This window comes from Mustela putorius, unplaced genomic scaffold, assembly GCF_011764305.1.
Source record: "Mustela putorius furo isolate JIRA1106 unplaced genomic scaffold, ASM1176430v1.1 tig00003859_pilon_pilon_pilon, whole genome shotgun sequence".
In the NCBI taxonomy this organism is placed as follows: domain Eukaryota; kingdom Metazoa; phylum Chordata; class Mammalia; order Carnivora; family Mustelidae; genus Mustela; species Mustela putorius.
The window spans coordinates 8783706-8793812 of NW_025422011.1; the positions used below are offsets into that span (position 1 = coordinate 8783706).

A 10107-nucleotide genomic window follows, 5' to 3' on the forward strand; every position below is an offset into this window, starting at 1 on the left:
ATCTGTTACATCAATAAGATAGTAAATTAAAAGCTGGGGTAATAAATAAGAGGAGAAAATTAGACAGCAGAAAGTGGCAGAGACAAGACTCCTGAGAGCATTTCTCTGAATAGGCAGGAATCTTGCAGTTTGAACTTAAAGGACCTACAGATGAAATTAACAGAAGTGAAATCTGGAAGGTCACCAGTGTGTAAATGAGATCACTAGTCATAGCGCAAACTGAAATGACACCGAGCAGGATTGCCATTAGTTATGTAAATGTGGGTGTCTATACTGACAACCTGATTGATGTAGGTTCAAAAGGGTAAACAAGAACCAATTCAAACATTGCCAGCTCAGAAACAATCCCAGGTCTCAGCGCAGGTAGCAAGGAGCATGGGACAAAGATGAATTACCTGGGAAGAAATTGAACTCAAGAAATCTTGGTTTTGCATGTCAGGCAACTCATCAGGAAATGAAGTTCCAGCAAGCCATTGTCAAAACGCGGTATTATGGGGGCCGTCTGGATGGCTTAGTCAGTTAAGAATCTGACTTCAGGGGCGCCTGGGTGGCTCAGTGGGTTAAAGCCTCTGCCTTCGGCTCAGGTCATGATCCCAGGGTCCTGGGATGGAGCCCCGCATTGGGCTCTCTGCTTGGCGGGGAGCCTGCTTCCTCCTCTCTCTCTCTCTCTGTCTGCCTCTCTGCCTGCTTGTGATCTCTGTCTGTCAAATAAATAAATAAAAATCTTTAAAAAAAAAAGAATCTGACTTCAGCTCAGGTCATGATCTTAGGGTCCTGGGACTGAACCCTGCACTAGGCTCCCTGCCCTGCAGGGAGTCAGCTTCTCCCTCTGTGCCTCCCCCCAACTTGTGCATGCTCTCTCTAATAAATAAATAAAATCTTAAAAACAATGGTATTATGGTGGTCATTGTGAGAGCAAATGAATATAACCTATCACCTGGAATAAAGAATAACAATCTATTATCAAGCTAAGTCTTCCAGTTTAAAATGGCTACCAATCCCTGATGCAGGCTTTCTCAACTTCTGAGCAAAACATCAGTAAAATCTCTTATTCACAGGACAAGAAAACTGAGCTTCTCAAGGGAAGAATATTGTGAAGAAATTTAGGTCCAGGTAGGCAGTGGACGGGGAGAAGGGTAATTTAAACGCTCTTTTATTATATGCCCCACAGCTCTAGCTGGTCCTTTCCTGGCTTCAAAATTAACATAGAAAAAGAAACCACAACATGGAGCCTGTTCAAAACACAGATCAATACCCAAGAAACAGGATGTTGCCTGCAACTGAATGCAAAAACCAGCCACAGTCCATGACTCAGCTCTGTAGCCACGCCCTTCGCAAATGGCCTCCCTGCCACGAAAAGGTGGGATCCCCTCTCCTTCCCTGTGAATCTCTGCTGGCCTCCCAACTGGCTCCGGTCCTTGTGATGCAGTGGAAGCAATGTTGTGCCAGTTCCAAGACGAAGACTCAAGAGTGCTTACACACTTCTGTTGTCTCCTGGAAACGGGTTGCTGCCATGTGAACAAGCCCAAGCAAGCCGGAGGGTGGTGAGAGACCAAGTGTGCGGAGATGAGTTGTCCCCCACCAGCCTGTGCGAGACCAGCCAGCCCCCCGCTGACCTGGCGCTGGCTGAAATCTAATGACCGAGCTCAGCCAGGCAAGATTACTCACCTAGAGCCCAGCTAAAATTTCTGACCTGCAAAATAGCAAGCATAATAAATGCTGTTTTAAGCCACTAAATTTTGGGGTGATTTGTATTACAGTCTATTTGATATATAACCCTAAAGATTCCTTATTAGAAGTACAGAACCCTAATAAGGATTTATTACTAGAATCAGAACCTAATCTCAGCAGATGTTTGCCAGGGTATTCTAAATACTATACATCTATGTGTAAGTTGGGAGGAATGACGTCTCTACATTCTTTGCATTAAAACCACTCTATTTTTCTTTTCTTTCTTTTTTTTTTTTTTTTAAAGATTTTATTTATTTATTTGACAGAGATCACAGGCAGGCAGAGAGAGAGGAGGAAGCAGGCTCCCTGTTGAGCAGAGAGCCTGATCCGGGGCTTGATCCCAGGATCAGGATCATGACCTGAGCTGAAGGCAGAGGCTTTACCCACTGAGCCACCCAGGCGCCCCAAAACCACTCTATTTTTCTTAGGAGGTATTAGTGTGCAAGATGAGACAAAAAAAAAAAAAAAAGCAAGAAAACTAAAATTTCAATAGTGAATTAAAATATGTATTGGAGGGCGCCTGGGTGGCTCAATGGGTTAAAGCCTCTGCCTTCGGCTCAGGTCATGATCCCAGGGTCCTGGGATCGAGGCCCACATCGGGCTCTCTGCTCAGCAGGGAGCCTGCTTCCTCCTCTCTCTCTGCCTGCCTCTCTGCTTACCTGTGATCTCTGTCTGTCAAATAAATAAATAAATAATCTTAAAAAAAAAATGTGTTGGATGCTAAATAAAACAAATTGACCTTTAGAAAATGGATTCAATAAAATGAAAGGCAAAATTGAGACATTTTACCATGACGCAGAGGAAAAGAACCAGAAAGAAAATAAAAAATATTAAAGTATCAAGAATTTATATAAAACTTCTAAGGCTATGATAGCTAAAACTGTGAAAATAGGGTAGGAAAAGACAAACAGACCAATGGCATACAACAGAGGGTCAAGACCACCCATCCCACTTTCCCATACATGAATAAACACTTGAACTTTGACAGAGCTGGCTGTGCTACTGAGTGGGTATGGTTAGATATTTTAGGTTTAATTTTTTTTTTTTTTTAATTTGACAGAGAGAGAGATCACAAGTAGGCAGAGAAGCAGGCAGAGAGAAGGGGGGAAGCAGGCTCCCTGCTGAGCAGAGAGCCCGATGTGGGGCTCGATCCCAGGAAGCTGAGATCATGACCTGAGCAGAAGGCAGAGGCTTAACCCACTGAGCCACCCAGGCGCCCTGATATTTTAGGTTTAAAGATCAACACATGATAAAATTTCTACAAAAGGAAAATATACACAAAATTCTGGAACTCACTGAAGTTTTAAAGGCAATGGCAAAGTTTTATTTCATAAACTGGATGCTAAGTGCCAAAGTGTTTACTGAATTATTAGTCTGTTATCTTACATATGTATTTTACCATTATCCTATTCACCTGAGCAATATTCAAAGAGCCGTCTTTAAAAAAAAATATTCTAGAATAAAAAATGTAGTGAAATATCAAGTATATGTTTAGATTTTTTTTCAAACTTCTTCTAAAATTTTAGCTCTTTAAAAAGATCTATAAACCCATAAAAAAATTGATGAGAGATACTGATGAATGTATCAGTTCTTATACTGGCCTGAAGTTAGATACATCTCTTTTGTTTTAATAAGTTTGTAATATACCCTAGTCCTTAGCCAGGTCTTGGCACATCCTAGCACATTTAATACTACTCCTATATCTTTATCAGTACGCCCAACATACAACCCAGCACCTGTGAATCAGATCAAAGTGAAAGGAATTTAATGTTAAGTGGCAAAGTCTAGGTTTAAGGGAAGGAGAATTCAATGATCAAAATACACACAACCACAGCAACTCCTACTATTTATGGAGTACTTTTTATGGATTTGATACTGTGCCCAGTTTGAATGGCTCAGCTAAGCAACACTTTTTCCCAAGTGATGCCTGGGCCAAGCTTATGCCTTCTTGAGTGGGACTTCAGCTTTTCTGGTAGTTCTGAACAGAAAAATAATGTCATCGGTGTATTTATCAGCCAGTTGTGTGGCGGTAGCAGGTGCTTTGGAAAGAAGGGGAAATCCTTTGAGGGTGTGCGACAGAGCCTCTCCAGAAAACACCTGCCTTGTCTGATGACGGTTGCCACCGAAGTTGATCAAATTAGAAAACAGGCATGTAATGAACAAGCTACCGGCAGGACCCCGATGACCTGATTAACCAGCCATAGGCTTATTCCTTATCAGAAAGCGCCCTTGCCCTCCTCCTCCTCGAGTTTTATATTCGAGGCATGCTAACTGGCTATCATTCTAATTGCACACCTGTGGTGTTTCACACCTCTGTGCCCTGGGCCATGCTGCTTCTGCAGCCTTGCAGATCTTTCCGTCATCCTCTTATCTGTCATTCCGCTAGTCACAGACCCACCACATTGGCTCTTCCATGGGTAAATTCTCCAAGACTCTGCAACAGCCCCTCCAGGGTCCTGGTATTCTCAAAGCATTCTCAGATTTCTCGGAGTGGTTCTATTTCCAGACAATGACCACATGTATCGAGAAGATCCATTCACTTATCTGTTCCTCTCTTAAAGGAGAACTGCCCGTAAATAAAATAATACAGAAGTAAATAAAGTAAAAATAATAAAGTTTATCACTTTCTATTTCACTAATTACATGCAAGAAATAATATGTAACAACATTAAAATGCTCTTGAAGTATAATATAATTAAAATAAAGTAATAATACTTATGCAGTGGAGAGGTATTGCTCGTGAGATCCTTGACAGGGAAGCCATAAGGTCAGTATGGGCGTTACCTCCTGTCTTCATCAGCTAATTTCCTTAGCTTATTTGCAAACAATGGCAAAAAAACATTCTTATAAGAATGCTTAAAAGAAATTAATGTTATACCTCCCAACACAAAGAAATTTGGGTTAAATTAAAAAGTGAAGATTTAAATAATCTTTTGAGGGGTGTCTGGCTGGCTCAGTCAGGGAAACGTGTAACTCTTGATTTTGGGGTTGCAGGTTTGAGTCCCGTCTTGGGTGTAGGGATTACTTAAAATAAATAAAAAATAATAATAATAAAAATAGGGATGCCTGGGTGGCTCAGTCAGCTAAGCATCTGCCTTCACCTCAGATCATTTTCCTAGGGTCTTGGGATCGAGTCCCACATCGGGGTCCTTGCTCAGCAGGGTGCCTGCTTCCCCTTCTGCCTGCCGGTTCCCCTGCTTGTGCTCTCTCTCTCTGCCAAATAAATAATCTTAATAATAATAATAATAATAATCCTTTGAGTTAAAAAACAGGTATTCTTTTTGAAATGTGATTGTCAGGTTAATTATTTTTACCCTATTTATTTAATTAATGGACTTTTGTTTTTTCACATAAATCTCTCACACTTGTTAGCTATCTATTCCATAGGAGATAGTAAACCTTTTTTTTTTTCATCAATGCATAAACAAGTTCTGTTTGTCAACTTACAAAGTGCATCTGGTTAGCATCCTAGAAACAGCTTAGTCTGTTGACACAAAGATGGCATATCTTCAGCTCGTACTTATTTCATATACACCATAATATCTTACAGTGCTTTATGATTTACAATTACCTGCATACACATTATCTAATTTGAGCCTCACAGTAATTCTACCTGGTAAATATTCCCCATTTTGCAGATGGGGAAATGAAAACAAGTCACACATGTGGACTCCAACTCGACTTCTTACTCTAATTCCAATGGGCTACAGCTAGCCCAACCTTAATAATATATGTAATAAACTCATTTACAGTGCATATTATAGTACAGGGTTTTAAGTACACACACATAATTCATGATTTGTGGTTGCTTTTCATTTATATACAATAGTAACATTCACGCATTCGATGAATATGTACAAAAATCACTGAAGACAATGAAACAAACTCATGTCTTGCGAAGGTTGAAGAAAATCAACAAAGACAGCAATACGCAGAATTTTAACTAACAATTTATCTTTCATCTCTCTGGTTACATTCAATAACCTGGAAGTTATACCAGTATTTACCTACTTATTAAATTTCACTTTTAAAAAAAACTGTTGGAATAATTTAGCTTGTTTGATTTTAGTTTATTTACTAATAAATTCATTTAGCAGGTTAAACCATATGGAATTGCCAGCATTCTAGTATTTTTTACCTAGAAAAAACAGTAATTTCAGAGGGTTCAATTTCATGTTTGTATAAAGTAGGATAGAACAGCAATATTTTCTGTCTCTCCAGTCAGCAAACAGATGACATCAAATTTGATGAGAGGCCATCCAGCCTAAGACAGACTGGCAATTTCCTGAAATAGTCAGCATGCTATGAGTAATAAATCACACATTTAGCATTATTTAATGCACTCTGAAGGAAAATTTCTGAGCTTTTTTGGCCTGGCTTACCTCCATGTACCACCATAGGAACATGGGTATCATGACAGAGAGAGAGAACCACAAGGCTGTCAAATCTGTTGCAAAAATAGCAATATTTGGGGAGTATTTCCAATTATATCAGTCAATGGCAGCTGACTCAATAAATTATTTTCACCTTTGTGTGTATTTTATAATGTCTTCAAAGAATATAAAAATAATGCTTAAGGAAATTGTTTGGATCCATTGGGTTGAGATCCAGGCATGCACTTTTATAAACGTCTTAAGTTATTTTGATACATGCCATAGGTTAGAAGCCACAGCAATAAATGCCAATTGAAAAAGATAAATGCTGAAAATAATTCATTCACACAGGCACCCCCAGTCTGCTATTGTCTGTAAATATAATTTATGTGGAAAGCTGAAGAGCGACCTATCAGCACATATTGGAAGATCCTTGTTAGAGGGCAATATTCAGATAAAAGCAGAAAATACCAGTGTATTACAAAGCTATTTTTACATATCCAGATCCATAGTACTCTAAGCCAGAAGCTGCAGCTGGGAGACAAGAAAGCACTCACTGCCACTCACTTCCATTCAGAATGGACCATCTCTAATATAACCCAGTCTGTATCTCTGCTGAGGTCAATGACACTATATCATCCTTCTTGAGTTATTTAGTTAGGATGCTATAACCAACTACCACAAATCAGTGGCTTAAAGCAATACAAACTTATCCTTTTATAGTTCCAGTTAGATGTCAAAAATCAAACTGTTGGCAGGGCTGCATCCCCTCCAAAGCTTCCGAAGTAAATCTGTTTCCTTACTTCTTCAAGCTTCTAGAACTGCATTCCCTGTATTCCTTGGCTTAGGACCCCTTCCTCCACCTGGGAAGCCAGAAGTGCAGTCACATACACACCTATCTCTTCATCTCTTCTGTAGTCAAAGTAGTCAAATCTGCGGGTCTCTTATAAGAATAGATCTCAGTTAGTGCCCCCCCCCCAGATAATTCAGGATAATCTCATCTGAGAGTTTTTAACTTAATCACATATGAGAAGTCCCTTTTGTTCACAGATTCCGGGGATTAGGTCCTGGATATCTGTGGTATCTATGGAAAGACAGATGTTATGGATATCTATACAGTCTACCTCACTTCTCAACACAACTTTCTAGCAACCACTGATAATAGATGGAGTCTGGCTGGTGCTATGAAGCCTCATTTCCTGAGATGAAGTCTCTTTGGATTCTGAGTATGCAATTTTAGAATTCTAAATTCTCTCATCCAAAATCCTCATTTTACAGACTGTAAAACTGAAATCTCCCAGGGGCTTGCATAAGGTGTCTTGGATGGCAGATCTTCCTGGTGGCAAAGATATGACTAGAGCCCATGCTTCCTAATAGTGACACCAATGTTCAGTCTGTCATCATCCAATGACCTGATAAACGGGTACTTGAAAGGCAGCAGGATGTGGAGAGCTCGATTCACTGTGATGAGCTTGCTCTCTGCCAAGCCCGGAGAGAGGGAAAGGGCTCCTATTGCTTGCTCCAGGCCTCCATGAAAATCCTGGTATCCTGAAATGGGTAAGGCTTTGCACAGGATTTAGAAAAGCCAATCAATTCTAGGTTGCTCTAGTAGGGAGTAAGCTTAAAGTCACAAAAGATATCTATTTGTAGTTTTCTTATAAACTTATGTTAACTGTTTTCCATATGCATCTTTGAAGAATGATTTGCTACAGCACAAAGAGGTAAGAGAGAGAGGAAGAGAGGCTTCCTTAGGTGGACGACAACGAGGCCTATCTAGACAACTTTTTCTTCCTCTTGAAAAATACAGGGCAGCATTTGTGATATGGTGGGGATTGACTCTGGAAGCTGTCTGCAGAATTTGCCCATCCAGTAGGATATGACCATGACATGGACACTGACAGCCTGGTATGGAATTTATGCCTCTTATATTAACTAGGTTAACAGATACCTCCCTGATAATAGCTTAACCCATAAGAATACGACATGCTTATCTGACAAGACCTCTGGAGGCAGAAATCCCAGGGTTGATTCCAGATTGAGTGATAGCATTAAGGCCCCAAAACTTTCCATGTGTTAGCACCACCATCCTCAGCATGCAGGTGTCTATCTGCAGACCGACTACCTCACGGACCCCACGTTGCTGCCACAGACTCAGTCATTGAGTCTTTTTTTTTTTTTTAGAACTTTTTTTTTCTTAAGATTTTTATTTATTTATTTGACAGACAGAGATCACAAGTAAGCAGAGAGGCAGGCAGAGAGAGAGAGAGAGAGGAGGAGGAAGCAGGCTCCCCGCTGAGCAGAGAGCCCAATGTGGGGCTCCATCCCAGGACCCTGAGACCATGACCTGAGCCGAAAGCAGAGGCTTTAGCCCACTGAGCCACCTAGGTGCCCCTCAGTCATTGAGTCTTAACACAACAGCACCCAGAGCAGGAATGTGGTTGGGTAAGGAATCCAGAGAATGACGTATATTCTTGTGTCTCTTTTCTCTCAGGGAAGAAAAACTTCCCTAGAAGTCGCCAACAGACTTCTCCTGACATCCTAGTGGCCCTAAGTAGGTGAAAAGCTTTCTGAAGATCATTCACTCATATGGGCAAACTAAATTGCTATGACTGCCTAGAGCAACTATTTCATCCCTGTGCCTAAGTCCACTAGTACATAAAGAGCCAAAAAGGGTTTCTGTAATGAAAAGAAAACCAGGAAATATTGTTGGTCAGGCCAAAATAAAGTGCCTGCTGCCACATGCGTGGACAGGCCACACAGAGCTGTTTTCTTACACATTCAGTATGTATTACAGAACTCTGTGCAGTCCCTGGAGTCCGAGGGTGGTATAGGTGCACACTGCCCCGCCCGGGCACCTCCTGGGCTCAGCCCTGACCCTCGCTGGGGCCCCGGGGGCAAGGAGGGAACACCCAGCCCTAGGGTCACCGCTGGTGCCCGTGAGTTGGGACCCAGCCACACTCCTCCAAGCCTCCACCACCTCAACCAGAAGGTGAATGTCAGAAAGCAGGGTGTTTGATGACTCTGAGGACAGTGGGAACTTTGGGCGAGCCTGACAGTCTAGATGCGACCACCTATGAAAGCTGGCAGAGAAGACACCGGATTCTCTAGCAGAGTTTGTTGAAGACCTCGCAGACAAACCTTACTCATTCTAAGTCTATGATGTCTCGTGTGGGAGTGATGTTTTAACAGTTACGCTAGGTGGAGATCTAGGAAGCTATGTGATCAACATGCAGACCCCAAACAAGCAAATCTGGTTGTCTTCACACTGCAGTGGGCCCAAGGCCTATGACTGGACTAGGAAGAACTGGGTGTTCCCCCACAGGGTGCTGGCCACAGGGCTAACAAAGGCCTTACAAGCCAGATTAGACCTATCTTCTCTGGCCTATTCTGAAAAAGGCACTTGATGCCCCACCCAATTCCAAAGACAATAGAAGCTCTAAAGTCAAGACCCCAGATTCATTTTGCAGCTGAGTATCTGTTTTTTTCTATTCCTACTTGAAAATACAACTGCGTGGACTGTAACAGCTTTGAAAAAATGTGTTGCTTCCTACCCTCCCCCAAGTTCAAGTTTTTAATTTCCATAGTTTTAGATTTATTGTCTGATTTCCTTCCTCACAGGTCATCCCTTCTCTTTTATAATGCCCATATACTCATACATTTCTATAGAACCTTACAACAAAGAAAAATAAGAAGGAAATATTCCAGGAGGAAAAGTGCCTTGATTTCACTATTCTTTGAAGGGCTTAACTGCATAAAACCACAGTTAAAAGTGCCTGGCTGACCTCCCCTTTCTGTTTCCAAATGTAACTCATTAAAGAGTTGCCTATATATGTTAAAAAAAAAAAAAAAAAAGAAAAAATCTATGGGCATGGAGGAAGCCACTATAAGGTCTAAAAGACCTACAATATGGTATGATAAAACCTAATTATTAGGGTTAATGCATGCCCTGGTTGGCCTGGGCATAGTAAAAGTTCCAGTATAACCTGTTGCCCTCTGTAAGTAT

At 41.2% G+C, this 10107-nt stretch overlaps 1 pseudogene; it reads left to right on the forward strand.

Annotated features, from left to right (window-relative positions):
• The first annotated feature begins 1566 nt into the window (after positions 1–1566).
• LOC101675325 lies at positions 1567–9508 on the forward strand (annotated as a pseudogene).
• The last annotated feature ends 599 nt before the right edge of the window (positions 9509–10107 follow it).